Genomic DNA, 15,281 nt, shown 5'->3' with positions numbered 1-15,281 from the left:
GGGTTCACTCAGAGCTAGAATACAAGGGAGGCTATTTTCTTGCCAAGCCTTCCTGAACAAACAGGTATGCCTGTAGTTTTTTGATAGGGACATCTTCACACTGCAGACACTGAGTAGAGCTTCAAGGAGTTATCATTTTGAAATGAGGAAAAGTAAATATATGTTGCTTGTCAATAATTAAGATTGCCTTGCCTTTTGTTTCTATGCAGCAACTATGTATGTTGTTGTCAATGTGCCATTTTGGACTCAGCTGCACTTCAGAGATATAGAGGCTGGGCATGCTGTCCTCCCTGTATTGTGATATTTCAGCTTTCATGTTAATGGATAAACAGCGACTAACAGTATATCAACTCTCAGGTTCTGAATGCTTATACACAAAATGCCTTTAATATGGACTATAACATCAAATATTGTTTAAAGGTTACTCCATACAGTAATGCTAGAATTTAATTAAATTCTACGATTGTCTAAGCAATATGAGACAGGAGGGCAGCTCTAAAGCACATTCAGCTAAATAGCTTTGAACTACAGATAGTTTACATTAATTAAACTGGATTGCAAGTTGTTTAATCAATTTCAGAGCCCTAAACGGTAACAATCAACCGCCTGCAGTTCATGTGTGTTTGTGTGCACGTGCACGCGTGAATATGCATGGGTACGAGTGTGCACGTGACAGAGTGTGGTCAAAAAGAGATGAAAACGAAAGCATTTGTCTGTTTGCAATGCTACCAGTGGTGCAGGCGTATAGGGTCTCACTAATTAACCTCGATGTTGATAATGTGCTTAATTACTTTATATTGTGATTTAGTTTCTTCCTAGAGGTTATTCTCTCTTTCAGATTGCAGAAATAATCTTACATGCCTCAAAGGTGTTGAGCGGAGAATGCAATGCCCCAGTGAAACGCCGGTGCGAGCCGGCATCTGTGGATAGACTTTGTGATTACCACCACATTGACATCAATGGAAAGTGTTTGACACCTGGCCCAGAGAGAGGGCAGCATCAGGGTTTGCAAGAACTTTGATTAAATGAAAAAAAAAAGAAAAAAAAGATGACAAGCATAGTCGAGGGGGGAAAACTTGATGTAATTTTGTCTGATCACCACACTGGCCCTGTGTCCTATCAGGCAGAGGACCTCTCATCACCTTTAAATTTCTCTGGGCTCATGAAAAGACCAGACACAGGTTTGATAAAAAATGAAAGAAAAAAAAACTATGGCAACACAAAATGGGGTGAAATGAGACTCTGATCCTCTGCCTTTTGATATCTGGTGGAGTCACTATGCAACAATTTACTTAGTAGTACAATTTTAAGTCTTTTGAATTTGGATTCATGCAGACCTGCAGAGAAGAAGGAGGTTAGAGAAGGGATACAGTACGCTGAACTACAGTGTACCGAACTAAAAGTGAAAAATAAAAAGCAAGTATGCCATATCAGTGACATTTTATATTTTACATCCACTTTCCATAAAGGCTTTACACCTTCCAAAAAGGAAACTATTGCCAATAAGGACAAATACAAATTGCAGTAGTGTTGTGTTATGATGACAGTGGAGCGGCACTAAATGTAAAGAAAACACGAGTTCATTTCAGTGTGGTTTAATTACGGGAGAGGACATTAAAAATTATCACAGTACTGAAACTGAGGAAAATCTGCTGAATACACCTTCCCTTCGTAATGACATGGGATTGTTCGTAGATAACAGCGCACACCTGCATCTCCTCCTCCCTCCATGTGCACACGCGCACACATTCACACACAGACATACACACACCCGCTCACCTCCCCCTTTTTGTTTGTTTTGTTTTGGGCAGTGAGGATAACACCTGCCTCTTCCCAGTTAATGGTCTTTTTAATTCATGGCTCAAACCCATTTAAAGGCAAACCCTTTCACAATTTGCTTAATTTCTGATGTCATTTCCACCCTATAATTACTGTTCTCTCCCTCATATTTATCAGTCAGTGTACCTGCAATGAAAATATAAGACCTTGACACCACTTTTGCAGAATCAAAATACTATTTAATTTGATGTCTTTGGCCGTCAAACAACATTGTTCGAGGGACGTAATTAGGACAAATTTATCTTCTTTTTTTTTATTTTGGGGATATTGCCAAGACATGTGGGACCTTTATGATAAGAAGGGGGAAGAAAACGTTTGAACACCGCTGCCCAGTATCTCGTGGTTATTGTGAATGGCTTTCTGTAAAATTAATGGTGTGTGTTGGGTGGGAGTAGGGGGGGGGACTGCAGTGTGGCCATGGTAAAACAGGATGCAGATGTGGTTACAGGGCATCCAGGTAAGGAAGCAGTCATTTCCTAAACACACTGCGGATACAGACCCTGCACACACATACACACACACATGCATGGTGTAAATGTAGGAGGCAAAATAGGAATTTGGATCATTGTCATTGTTCCCTCTTTTGTCATTTTTGCATTTTGACCCACTTCACTCTTCTCTCAGCACGTAGAATTTTTTTTTTGTAAGGGTTTTTCAAATATGAGCTCAGTTTGCTTGATGCCTAATGTCACTCTTTTTCTGAATCAGAGGAGGGAAAAAAAGAGCAACATGAAATGTCCTTAAATGTCCTGCATTGCATGTAACACAATTATTAATCAAGCCTCAAGAAAAAGAATTATTATATCCACGACCGTAATGTGAAACCTCTCTACATGCTCCTAACACTTGCACTTGTTTACTTCCCTTGGACTTCGATTGGACTGCACTGATCTATATGCACATGAGGAGGAATATGTGCAAGACAACTGCTCCCAGCAGAGTGAAAAATTACTCTAGGGGGACAAACAGATTTTTGTGAGGTTGTTCTGCTTCTGTGTACAGCCAGATTTCCTGTACACAACCTGCTATATGTTATGTTGTCAAGACTGATATTTTTTTTTCTGCTGCAAAGGAAAATTAATTGCGAAGAGGGCCGAGAATTTGTTTTCATATTGGCTTGGTAGAGCTGAGTGCCAGGATGGAGGAGGACAGCTGTGGGGGAAGGCTGGCCGACCCGCTGCCTTCTGCCTCTCCCATGCCTAGCTGCACAGAGTCTGTGACAAAACAAGCCTCCAGGAATACTGGGCAAACACAGAGCCTCTCAGTGGGATCTGCACTATTTCCTGAGAGTACCACAGCCAAAAAGCTTCACACTTCCTACTGCCTTCTCTTCTTTTTCCTAAATTGAATTGTTGCTTCCATATCACATCAAAGATATGGGAAAGTCATGATCAGAAAATGCCTGTTCAGTCAGCGCCTTGCAAATAGGAGCATCACTCAGGCAAGGAGGTGAAATTGCAAACAAACATGTTCTTTTAAAACGCTTTGGCAACTTGCAACAAGAAATAAGGTCAAGCATGTTGTAAGTGATTCCACCTCTTCTCAATCTCCGTGTGCTCTCACTGTACGAGGCTGTTGAGGCTCAGCCAGGAGAGATGAGTGAGATAGTGGAGGCTGAGGTAGGAACCATTTTCACACTGCCACAATTACAGCAACCGTCATTACATTGCTCACTCTTACTCAAATACAGATAGAAGCCCCAAAAAATTATGCGCAGGCTAGGAGGAGAAAGTGGCTCACTTCTGTTTGCTAAATTAATCGCTTCCTAAATGGCTCCAGGCCAGGCAAAGTTAACATTTGCAGTTTCAAAGGTTTTCAGCGCTTGCAATGAGCCATGAAATTACTGCATGCCGTCGAAAATGGCAGCTGATGAAAAGCCCAAGGAGCAGGTCCCACAGGCAGAGAGAGCTTGGAAGTGAAATCTTAAACACAAAGTCTCATTTCTGATTCGGATCATGGTGAAATTCAGAACCAAAACTCGGAGAATGAGTGAGTCCATGTCCGAAAGCAGGACAAGGTTGTGACAAGACAGATGATGAGCAGCCGTTTGCGGCCCGGCAGGCTTGTCCAGGAGTCCGAGGAGGCAAAGCGGAGCGCAAAAGGTTGGGTTGAAGGAGAGTAATGATGATGTTGAGGTGCTCAGCTGCAGCCAAAATGGACTGACCCAAATTAAGTTTGATTAAATCACAGGAGTGATGCTGCAGTTCTGCAGACATCATTAACATCAAAATGATTATGGCGGAACAGTTTGGCTCAGCTGCTAGAACACTTCCATTTGCATACTGACTGAAATAAGCTATAAGCATGTCCAATTACATCTGAAACACAAAAGAGCTACTTCAGAACCCATCGCTGCTCCGCTTTACCTTTGTTACATTTACATCTTTTAGGATTTGCTCACAACACGCCACAATCTCAAAAATAGGAGACACTTCAGTGGGATAATTTTGCCTGAAACAGCCCATGGGACAGGTTTAATAACAGCATTTCCTTCCAAAAAATGAGATTTAAGTGTAGCGAAAAATAAATATTATCTCATCACTAACACATTATAATCAGATTTGCCAATTTCTTGACTTTTGATTCCACAAATTCCTCTGTAGCTGGGTAAAAACATACCTCTGCTCCTACTGTGCCTGGGATTTCTAGCTTTTTCCTTGCCAGCAAAAAAAAAGCAAAAAAACCCTCCCCCACATATCAATCTGCAATCATAGAGCCTAGCGGACACTTTGGATTGGAGAAACTTTGACCTATTTTTCAATATTGGAGTGACCAACCAATTTAGGAGCCAATTTGATTTTTTTTTTTCATTAAGCATGTGTGACATGAAATTAGATCCTCAGTTAGTTGATATCTGGAAGAGTTGGAAGATAATCATTTGATGTCCTGTGTGTATCTCCTAAAAGAGTGATAGTCTGCATACTCTCAGGCTAAAAATACTCACCTCAGAATATTTCTTATTTAAGTCAAATCCAAGCACTGGCATGCCAGCTGTAATGTTAAATTAATTTTGTATGATTTGGTTAAAAACAGGGGGGAAACTCTTTGCGAAGACATCACTTATTACCGCTAATAGAATTTTTGAGTATGTTTATCTTGCTGTTCATGTATTAATGACATTTAAATATGTTATGCCTCCACCATGAAACATTAAATACTCTATTGTTGGGTCAAATTTGGAGTGAGAGAGAAGAGGTTGGTGTTTATAAATGAGAGCTTAATTAATTAAAGAATGCATTACATTTTAATGGTGAATTGTTAACACGCGCTGTAGCCTCATTAATATGTGCCCCATGGGGATTTCAGTGCCATCATTTCACCAGCAACCTGCTGGCTGCAGGTCCTGTGGCTATTTTATGGCGGTGGAGATTGATAGTTGACAAAGCAATTAATCACACGGAGGAGCAACCATCCTCACAGTGGGTGCAGCAGCAGGAGGAAAGCTTGCTTACATTCTTTAACAGTGATGAGCTAATGCTGTATTTTATACAGTTTGAAGTAACTTCAAATTGCTAAAATTTGAAACTGATGTTTACCTAAGAAAAGCTCTGACTGTTTTAAATCCCTTTTTTTTCTGAATCTACTGAGCAGATCCTCTCGCTATTATTTATAAGGCTTGTTTTGAAGTGAATGTGTTTTCTTTTTTTGGTGCTTACAACATTTATAATATGTATTCAAAATTCAACAACTTTCCATTGGAGAAGCCACATTCCAGTTACAACTACCAAAAACACAGTGCCTAGAAAACCTGTTTACAAGAAGGTGAGTATATCTGGCAGAGTACATGTGAAAGTGTTTTTAGAAATGGCACAGATGAGTTTTGATATATTTTATCAAAATAATACTTTCAGTTGTATTGGCTTTTGTAATCTAGGTAAACTGTGAATCTACACTAAATTTTAAATTTTTCTTTATATAATAACACATAATAAAAAGTATGCTAGCATGAACATAATAAACCAGCAGAAATTTAATAGCATAATAAACGTCATGTTGATTTTTATGAGTTAAGGAAAGTTTGTCACTGATGTTCTTAATCTCAGAGTTAAAAAACGTTGCTGTGATAGAAACAAAAAAATAATTAAACGGCATGTTTAATTACACCCATATACCCTTTTTATATTTCTTCATTTATAATTTCTATTGTAATATCTATAAGCTACTTCATATATATTACTATTGAGATGTATATATTATATATACTGTAAACACTATATTCTGTACAACTGTGCTGTTTGCACTATGGCACCAAGACCATTTCCTGGTTTGTGTACAAACTTGGCAATAAATGATAATATAATAGCAATAAAATAATATTAATTCTAATTCTGATTCTGAAATGACCAGTACAAAATTCAGTTTACTTCCAATGCATTTGGGCAGAGGCACATTTATAGATAACATTGTCTAACATGATTATACAACAGTAATATATAATAAAAACCTTCAGTCAACAGTGCCTATAACAACTGCCATTCGTGCAATTTGTCTAATAGATTCTGTAACTTTTCCAAGTCTATCATAAACAGTTTTGTAATACAGCAGGATGCTGCGAGGACAACCTCACAGCATGTGCAAACATGTTAACATGAACTTAACAATGCCATGCTGACTGGCCAAAGGGCTTACTAGTCCCTGTGCCTCTTGAATAGTGTTGTTTAAAGCTTGTCCCTGAACCCAGTTGCTCTGTAGACGCCATTTTTTCTCCTTTCACTCCTAATTACCATAGCCTCTCCAGAAAGTCCTCTGTTGCTCCATCTGTCCCCTCAGCCACTGACAGAGATACTCTAATCACCTCACATAGCAGGGCTCACATGGGAAAAGACTACACCAACCACCATACTGTCTCAGATATAGAGCCTCTGCTAGATGCCAATACCTCACAGGGGGTAAGCTATAAACACTGGCCGCAGCCTTGTATGGGATATGTTCAGTGATGTGTGCTGAAATGGAACCATTTCATGTTACAGATCTCCCACACAGCCCGACAACATTGATGCCAAATGGGATTTTGTATGAAGTATATGTGACATATGCCGAGTGCATTGACAGTCCATCAGTAGCTTACATCAAAATGACATTCAACGGGTGAATCTCTGTTTTTGGAAGGATATGGCAAGTTTACATTAAGCTACATACTGACATGAAATATGACTTGTGAGGGAAAACATATTTTAATGTTCAAGACTATCAGAAAAATGGATCAAATTGAGAGAGAGGAAGAGAGAAGAGCAGCTTGTAATTGGAAAAAACTTTATTTTCAACCCTGCATGTGTTCTAAAGCCATGCCTCCACAGATCCATGTATTATTTAATCTTATTCTGTATGCCCTGCAGCTTCATATCTCGCCCTCCTTGTATTTGATTCTGTTATTCTCACCCAGGTTGACACTTCCTGACTTCTCATTTTTGCTTTACCCCCTTCTCGATGACTTTCATGTGTTCTTTTGTGGGGTGCTGCAAGTTTTTCCAGAACTTCTCCTAAAGCAAAAAAGAGAAACTTTCCGGTTCTGCCAGAAAGCCTTCTCATCTTGGCGGAGGAGCAGCCGAGGCAACTCTCAAATGATGACAGCCATCGTGAAAGGGCAGATAAGCCCGTGTGGCTTTGCCTCTGATTGTATGTTCATCTCATTCTGATCCGGCCGCGATTCTAAGCCCCTGTCTTGCAGTCCTCACTCTCCCAACAGTTGATCTTCTGCATGTCATTGAAATCGTCTTATAGCTGATCCAGGAGACAGGGGGAAAGTGGCTGTTTGTCACCCAACTTCAGTCTTGGCAAGTAACTTCTGCTATGTTATTTTCTTTTCTTTACAGTGTGACTGACTGGTCAGTTAGACAAAGTGTTTTCTTGTGGTTTCAGTACACATTTTGGTTTCAGAATACATAGGCTCTGAAGAAACAAACCCTGACACACTCGTTATTTACAAAAGATCACTATGGCTTGCATTCAAGGGCTTCTTTTGGTTTGAGATGTCTTTTTTTATTGACCAATGATAATAACCGACCAAATGTATGATGCTGTTTTAGATTCCACCTTTTTTTGTATAAAGGCTGTAAAATATGCACTCATTTGTAGAAAAAACAAAACCTACTGCTGTCAGAAAGTCAGAAAGAGAAAGTATCATCATATGTGTAATTTGTTGGTAAAAGTTGGTGTTAACGTTTTGTCCTGGGTCTTGGATCCAGGGTTTGAAGGTTTGTTTGTTTTTTGCTTGCTTATTAGAGATTTTATGTTGGTTTCTTTCTTCATTCAGGTACTTTGTACTTTCGTTCCTCTCATTTCTGAATTCTTGTTTAGTGTGTTTTCAGTTGAAATTTTCATAAGATTAATTATTCTAGTAGGTATTTTGTATCCTTGGTTTCTTCCTCTTATTTTCATGTCTTATTTTGGGGTTGTTATTTGTTCCTTCAGTGTTCCTCTTTGTCTCACCCGCCTGTGTCTCCCTACTCTTCTAAGTTCATTCATGTTTTTTATTTCCGTTTCAGTTATTGTTATCCACTTCCCACTTTACTTTGCTAGTTAGCTGTCTCCTGTGTCTTGTGCTCACTTTTACTGTCCTCTGTCCACATACTCTGTTCTTGTCTTTTATCGCCCCCTCTGACCCCCTTGTTGTCTTCTACGTTTTTCTTGGATGGTTCAATAAACTGCTGTATTATTTAATCCATTAAAAATACATAGGAGTGAGGTTCGCCATGTTGTGGCCAAAATGACCATCCTTTCCCCACCGGGTTTTAAGTACACTGAAAAAAAGGCCATGTTGGATTTACTTGATTCAATAGTGGACATTGGTTGCACACAAATGTTTTGCTTTGGCAGAAACTTAAACAAATGAGTTAAATCAACACAACTTATTCATATTCAATAAACTTGTGCATTTTGTGTTCAGAAAACACAATTGGAACATGTTTAGATGAAGTAAGTTGAGCTCTTGGAATATTTTAATCCTACACAATTTTGTCATTTTATTTCAACAGTATTCAATAACTCTTACCCCAGTACTACTTTGTCACTTAAATACTACATGTTATCTTCATATTACATAATGCCCAACAAAGTTACCATGAAATTTTAATGGATCTACAACAACTACCATCCTCCTATCTTTATCCAGGTTGCAGGGGAATAACCCTGAAGCGATAGGTTACAAGGCAGGGTACCCCCTGGAGAGCTCACAAGTCTATCACAAAGAAAGAAACAACTACTTGCACCAGATTGTGGATTTGAACCCAGGACCTTCTTACTGTGAGGCAACAGCACTAACCACCATGCCACCAACCCAGGCTTACCAAAGAGGCTTGATGCAGAATTTTCTTTATGTTTTTGTCCTTCATAGGTTACACCACAATAAAAAGCAATAGCATACACGTGGTGTGTGTGTAGTTGTGTGCCTCTTATAACTTCAGTGATTTTGAAATCTCATGTGATCTTGTTAATTTCATGAGTCCAGCAACTAACCACTCTTACTAGATTGTATCATGTCATCTCAACAAGAACAAATTAAGTTGAATTTCATACAGATCCTACATGATTTAATTATGTTCAAGATAGAAACATGAAACTTTTGTGTTCAAATTAAAAGGTAGACTTTTTTAATGTAACAACCACCCAATTTACTTCTTTTCGGTATACCAAAAAAAGTAAAGGCGGCTGCTCGACTTGACTGAGATGGATGCCTTCCTGAAACCACGATCCAAAGCGCGCGAGACTGAAATCCTGTGCGGTGTCGCGGGATTTAACATTGCTATATTATTGACTTACTTCACTCGAACATGATATGAACAATTTAATCTACCCACTCTGCATATGACATAGTTTCTACACTACACTTAACTTTAAAGCATGAGGCAATTGTGTTAAATACACGCAAGATGCTTACATAAATCCAAGAGCTGGCCAATCCCTTTTTTTCAGTGTATGTGGCTAGAGACTGGTATGCCTTATAAACTACTTTTAATTTAAAGAAAGCAAATAGCTCTTTCAAAACACATACAACCATTCATCATTTGTACATGAATATTTTCATCATCTCTTTCTCATTATGTCTCTTTCCGTTCACTCTTCATCTGTGTCCTCCATCACTGTTCTCCTCCCTAATTTCCACCTCATCCTGTTCCTCCTCATCTCAAGATCATCTCCTAATCTGAAGTTAGAACTTTAACACATTAAAAAATAAAGAAAACTGCATATTTATTCTCAATATTGTCACAATTACTGATTGCTAGCAGATTATATATGCGACCCTGCCATCTCTGGACAGCTGACAATGGGCTGAATAAACAACATCAACACCTGGTTATAAGCCATACATGCCAACTCTCCCGATTTTTCCGGGAGAATCCCGAATTTCAGTGCCCCTCCCGAAAATCTCCCGGAGCCACCATTCTCCCGAATTTCTCCCGATTTTCCACCCGGATAACAAAATTAAAAACCATATCCCAGATTTCATAGCGCAGCCCAGCCAATTCCAGTTTCCAACAATTGCGGCAGCTACTTAGTTTTAATATTACTCTTATTACTCTTTCTGGGTCGCAAAATAAACTTTCAACGTATTTTCAGGCAAGAATGTAACTGTGTAAACTTCAAATATCTGAGCTGGAGAGAACAGCGGGCTCCTGGCACATTGTTTTCAGACCCCCCGCGGTCTTTCACTACTCAGGTTAAATATGATATATAAGTCACTTAGATAACTTAAAAATGTCATTGTTTGGCTTTTTTCAGTGTTTTATTTGTTCATGCTACAGTTCTTTCGCACAGTAGTATGTTTGGCTAATTGCAAATGTTATCATGCTAACATGCGCATAATGAGAAGAATACAGAGCATTTGGCTTTTTAGCTTTTACCATGTTTGTCTGCTAAGGTCTGATGATTAGCATTAACCCCCCAAAAAACAAAAAAACAATATTTGGGATCAATTTAAAACGTGACCTGTTGCTGGTGTAAATGTAAAAATTATAAATAATTTACGGAAAAAACTTAATCCTCTGGATGCCACGAATATCTGCACCAGAAGCAGAAGCAGATAAAAAACAATGGGCAACCCCCAGCCAATAAAGAAATGAAGCCAGTGGTTCATGCCCAATGTCAAGCTGTCTATTACGTAGGCTATTTTGTGTTTTAGGCACGTTTTAGCATTACAGTGAATCTGTCTCTTGCTAAGCTAGCTAGCCAACACCAGTATTTGCTGATAACGAGCCCTCTCATCCTAATATCATGTCCATTCCTGTTTCTAAAAACTATAAACATGGATGTAGCTTCTGGGTCAGAAAAACAAAATCAGTGCCAAAGTACCTTAAACTTGCATTTTCTCTCCAGGTCACCCGATGGCAATAGTTTTGGTTGCAAAGACTCTTTTAGGCTATGTCTACACTAATCCAGTTAAATTTGAAAACGGCGTTTTCTTCTAAAAATGCTCCGCGTCCACACTATCGTTTTTAATCGTTTTCAGACACACTGAAAACGCTACATTCCTGTACTGCGCATGCGTGAAACATAAGATGATTCGACCTGCGTCATTTCCATCAAAAGCGCCAAGTTTTATCTCGAGCTATCTGGAGCGTGTACAAACTGATATTAATCTTTAAACAAAACAACTGCTGTTCAATGCCGTCCGCCACCTTAGTTGAACTGGTCACATGACTGCATCATATGACTAAAATGCATCATTGTTTTCGAAAGCCTCTGTTAGGGTTGAATTTCAAGCCCTCAAAATGGGATTTCGGAAAACAGTGGCTGACATCTTGGCAGCTATACCCATGTCTTATTCTTTCTATCGTCAAATTGTCTCGTTTAACAGTGATGAAAATGCCAGAATCGAGGCTTAAAAGCAGTAGCTACCAAGCAGCTGTGTGACATGATATTGGTGGCTATATCCACTTTTTATATACAATGAGCTATACTATGAGCAAGAGAAGGTAAAATAAAAAAATAAATCACAAGTAACAGCTTAGTCAGAAGAAGCGACTGCGATGCACTTAAAAACACAGATTGATGAGATCTAACACTGTAAGTATCCAAGGGCTGAATTTATCTTTAAGGCAAGTGAAGCAAACAGGACTCTGGAAGCAACTTGAAGCTCCTGAGTTGGTGTAAAGTGATACAGTATAAAGAAAGCTGAAAGGTTGTTTCCACTTCAAAAGGCACTGCTCTTCCACCATGGTTATCAAAGCTTAATATTTGATTTTAGTTGACCATTTTCCATTAAAAACATGATAGCCACTGTAAGAGTGACAGACCCAGGCAGAGGGGGCACACACCCACACACAGACACCCCCCCGCATACACACAGGGAAGTACATACCCTGCTTACTAGAGTGTGTAGGCCGAACAGTTTCCTTCACTTAACTTGACATTTCAGGCTGCACTGTCTCTGGCGGGTCCTGTGTGGTGTCACATCTATAGCCCCTGCTGTATGCACTGCTGAACGCCGTGGGTCTTAAATGAGATCCCAAAGGGAAAGCAGAGCTGAAGGTGAGCTGTGGAGGAGTTGAAGAGCCGGGGAGGGGGGGGCATTATCTTAGCCACTAATGAACAATTGTATAATTTCTATCAAAAGCAGTCATAAGGCCTGTTCAGTCTTATGGTATCTCCTCTAAATACTGTCATGATAAAGGGACTGTTAAAAGAAGAGAGCTGGTGGGGGAGTTGGGGAGGAGGGGCTTTGGAGCTGTCAAGAGGGGCCACTGTGGTCAGGAGGAGCGCTAGAAAGGAAAGTCTCTCCGCCTTTATCTGCCATTTCCTGCTCCCTTCCTGGCTACATTAATAATCTGTAAGAGCAGAGAATCACGCACGGCTGTGAGAGATAAAACACGAATGACAAAATATCAACTTCCTGCTACAAAACTCAAAGCCGTTATTAGAATATCAGGCACAGACGGTAATTAATTTCAACTTTAATTACTTCCACTGTTCCTGTAGATTAGATCACAGGTTTGAGATGGGTTATTAAAACAACTAGGGAAATCTGCAATGTAAAAAAAAATGTTAATTTCTCCAACCCCATCTCTTAACCTGCTTGTTGAGTGATGCAATTACATCTTTGTGGTGCAGACAAGGGTTGATATGATGTAGATGAAAAAGACACTCAATCACTTTGGGTGCTGGAAGGTTTTTCACATCCAACACACGGATATCTAATCAGTGATTGTAACACCTGAAGATGAAGTTATGATGATTTCATGTTTTTCCGATATATTAAAAACTGATGCAAATCACAAAATCTTAAGTGGATCTTAAAATTAGAGAACTTGGCTTTCGGTTGTTCCAAAAGAAAAATCCTACTGTCATTTTTTGCTTTATCTATCATGATAATATAAAATTGGTTTTGGATTTTAATTATCATTCACAGAAACATAATTTAGACCCCCTAGGCTTTTATTTCACTATCCATTTCATTATGTCGTTTCACCAACGTGCTGTTTTTAAATGAAGAAAAAAATCAGTCTCTATATGTGACTGTAATCAGGGCTTTTTGCCTTTAGTTACAATGACTCGTTTCAACGGTTTTTCACCAAAGCTGTAGGAGAATCCTTACAGTGTAGTGTTCTTGAATGAGATGATGTTCAATATTTTTATTAATGCGTATAGTTAAGTTTAAATTTGTGCAAAAAAAAAAAATCATTAGTATAGAAGCTTTCAATGTTTCCATGTAACTTTGAACAAATAGAAAAAATAACTTCTTGGATATATATTGGATGTTCACACTCACGCTTCTCCACCCCCTTTCTTTATAGTACACGTGCATGCACACATACAGTATATATAGATATTTTTATATTTGATACATAATTTCTAACTATGCATTTATGTACTGTATTAGAACTGAGTTTCATCGTGGGGGACCAACTCTAGGTCTACCTGTTGAGAGCCTGAGTTCTGCCACCTGATGGGAACAACAGATTCCTACTTAGGGCAGGATGGTGGCTGGAATACACTTTTAAAAAGATGCACGTATTAATAATGAAATAGAGAGATAGTAGCCTAAAATTTTTGACAATGATTACGATAACCCACAGCACTCGAGGCGTGTCTTCCACTTTGACAAATGATGCACAGAAATACAGTACTGTAATACTGTAATAGTTATAGTTGTATCCAGCAACCAGTTGTTGTTGTTTTTTTCTTTTTTGTTCATCTAGTGTCATCACAGGTACTGTAGTGGAATGAATAGATGTCTGATGCTGACACTAGCACATCAACAATGGCTAGCTACCCAGTGTTAAAGTGTTACCTGTGTGACTGTGAAATACTAAAACTTTATGAGGATACTTTGGTATGCAGACTGGAGCAGCCAGGGATCAAACCACCAACCTTTCAATTAATGGAAGACTTTCTGAGCTATGAAGTTGCCTTACCATCACCGTTATCACCCTGCCTTGTCGACTTTTGGCGGCCCCTGATGAGTCTGTAAACCTTTTCTTCCATTTTTGAGTGATTTTATCATTTTCTACAAGTTCTAAAGATTTCCGAAACATATGTTGTGTTTGTGTCCATAGGGTTTAATATGGTGTTGTCCCACCCTTGACAACTATAAGAGCATCAACTTCTCTGAGAAAGCTTTCCAAAAGGTTTCGGAGTATATTTATGGGAATTTGTGACCATTCCTCCAGAAACACATTTACGAGGTCAGACACTGATGCTGGACAGGCGGGACTGGCTCGCAGTCTCTACTCTAATTCATCCCAAAGATGTTCAGGTTGAGGTCAGGACTCTGTGCAGGCCAGTCAAGTTCTTCCACACCAAACTCGCTCATCCATGTCATAATGTGAGCAAATACTTTTGGCAATATAGTGCAAGTAATCCCTATGACTCAAAAGCTCAGGCTTCAGACTGCTTGAAACACTCAATTTCAGGCAGTTTTCTTCTGCCTTTGGCACTGTATGATGTCAACAAGAGTGGATATCTTAATATGGCAATCTTAAGATTTGCTCACAGAAGCCCCATCTCACTCACATTTAAACTTTCTGTTTAGAAGAATAGAATAGAATAGAATAATCCTTTAATTGTCCCACAAGGGGAAATTTGGTTGTAACAGCAGCCAGAAAGACACATATACAAACAAACAGGACACAGAACAGAAACATACACAATTTTTCTTACATATTTACATTAAGGACAATGGTTACTATAAACAGAGTACTGTACAGTTATTAAATTAAATATAAATAACTACAGATAAGAGGCAAACCAGGTTGTAGTGCGAATCGGTTGATTCTGATTGTACAGTCTGACAGCTGCAGGGAGGAAGGACCTGCGGAAACGCTCCTTCATGCATCTAGGATGCAGCAATCGCTCACTGAAGGAGCTCTGCAGTTCAGCAACATTTACATGCATGGGGTGGGAGACTCTGTCCATCAGAGATGTTATTTTGGCCAGAGTCCTTCTGTCTCCCACCACCTGCACTGGGTCCAGGGTGCATCCCAGAACAGAGCTGGCCTTCCTGATGA

This window comes from Oreochromis niloticus, linkage group LG11 (assembly GCF_001858045.2).
Source record: "Oreochromis niloticus isolate F11D_XX linkage group LG11, O_niloticus_UMD_NMBU, whole genome shotgun sequence".
Taxonomy (NCBI): domain Eukaryota; kingdom Metazoa; phylum Chordata; class Actinopteri; order Cichliformes; family Cichlidae; genus Oreochromis; species Oreochromis niloticus.
Note: the sequence above shows the minus strand (reverse complement) of the source record.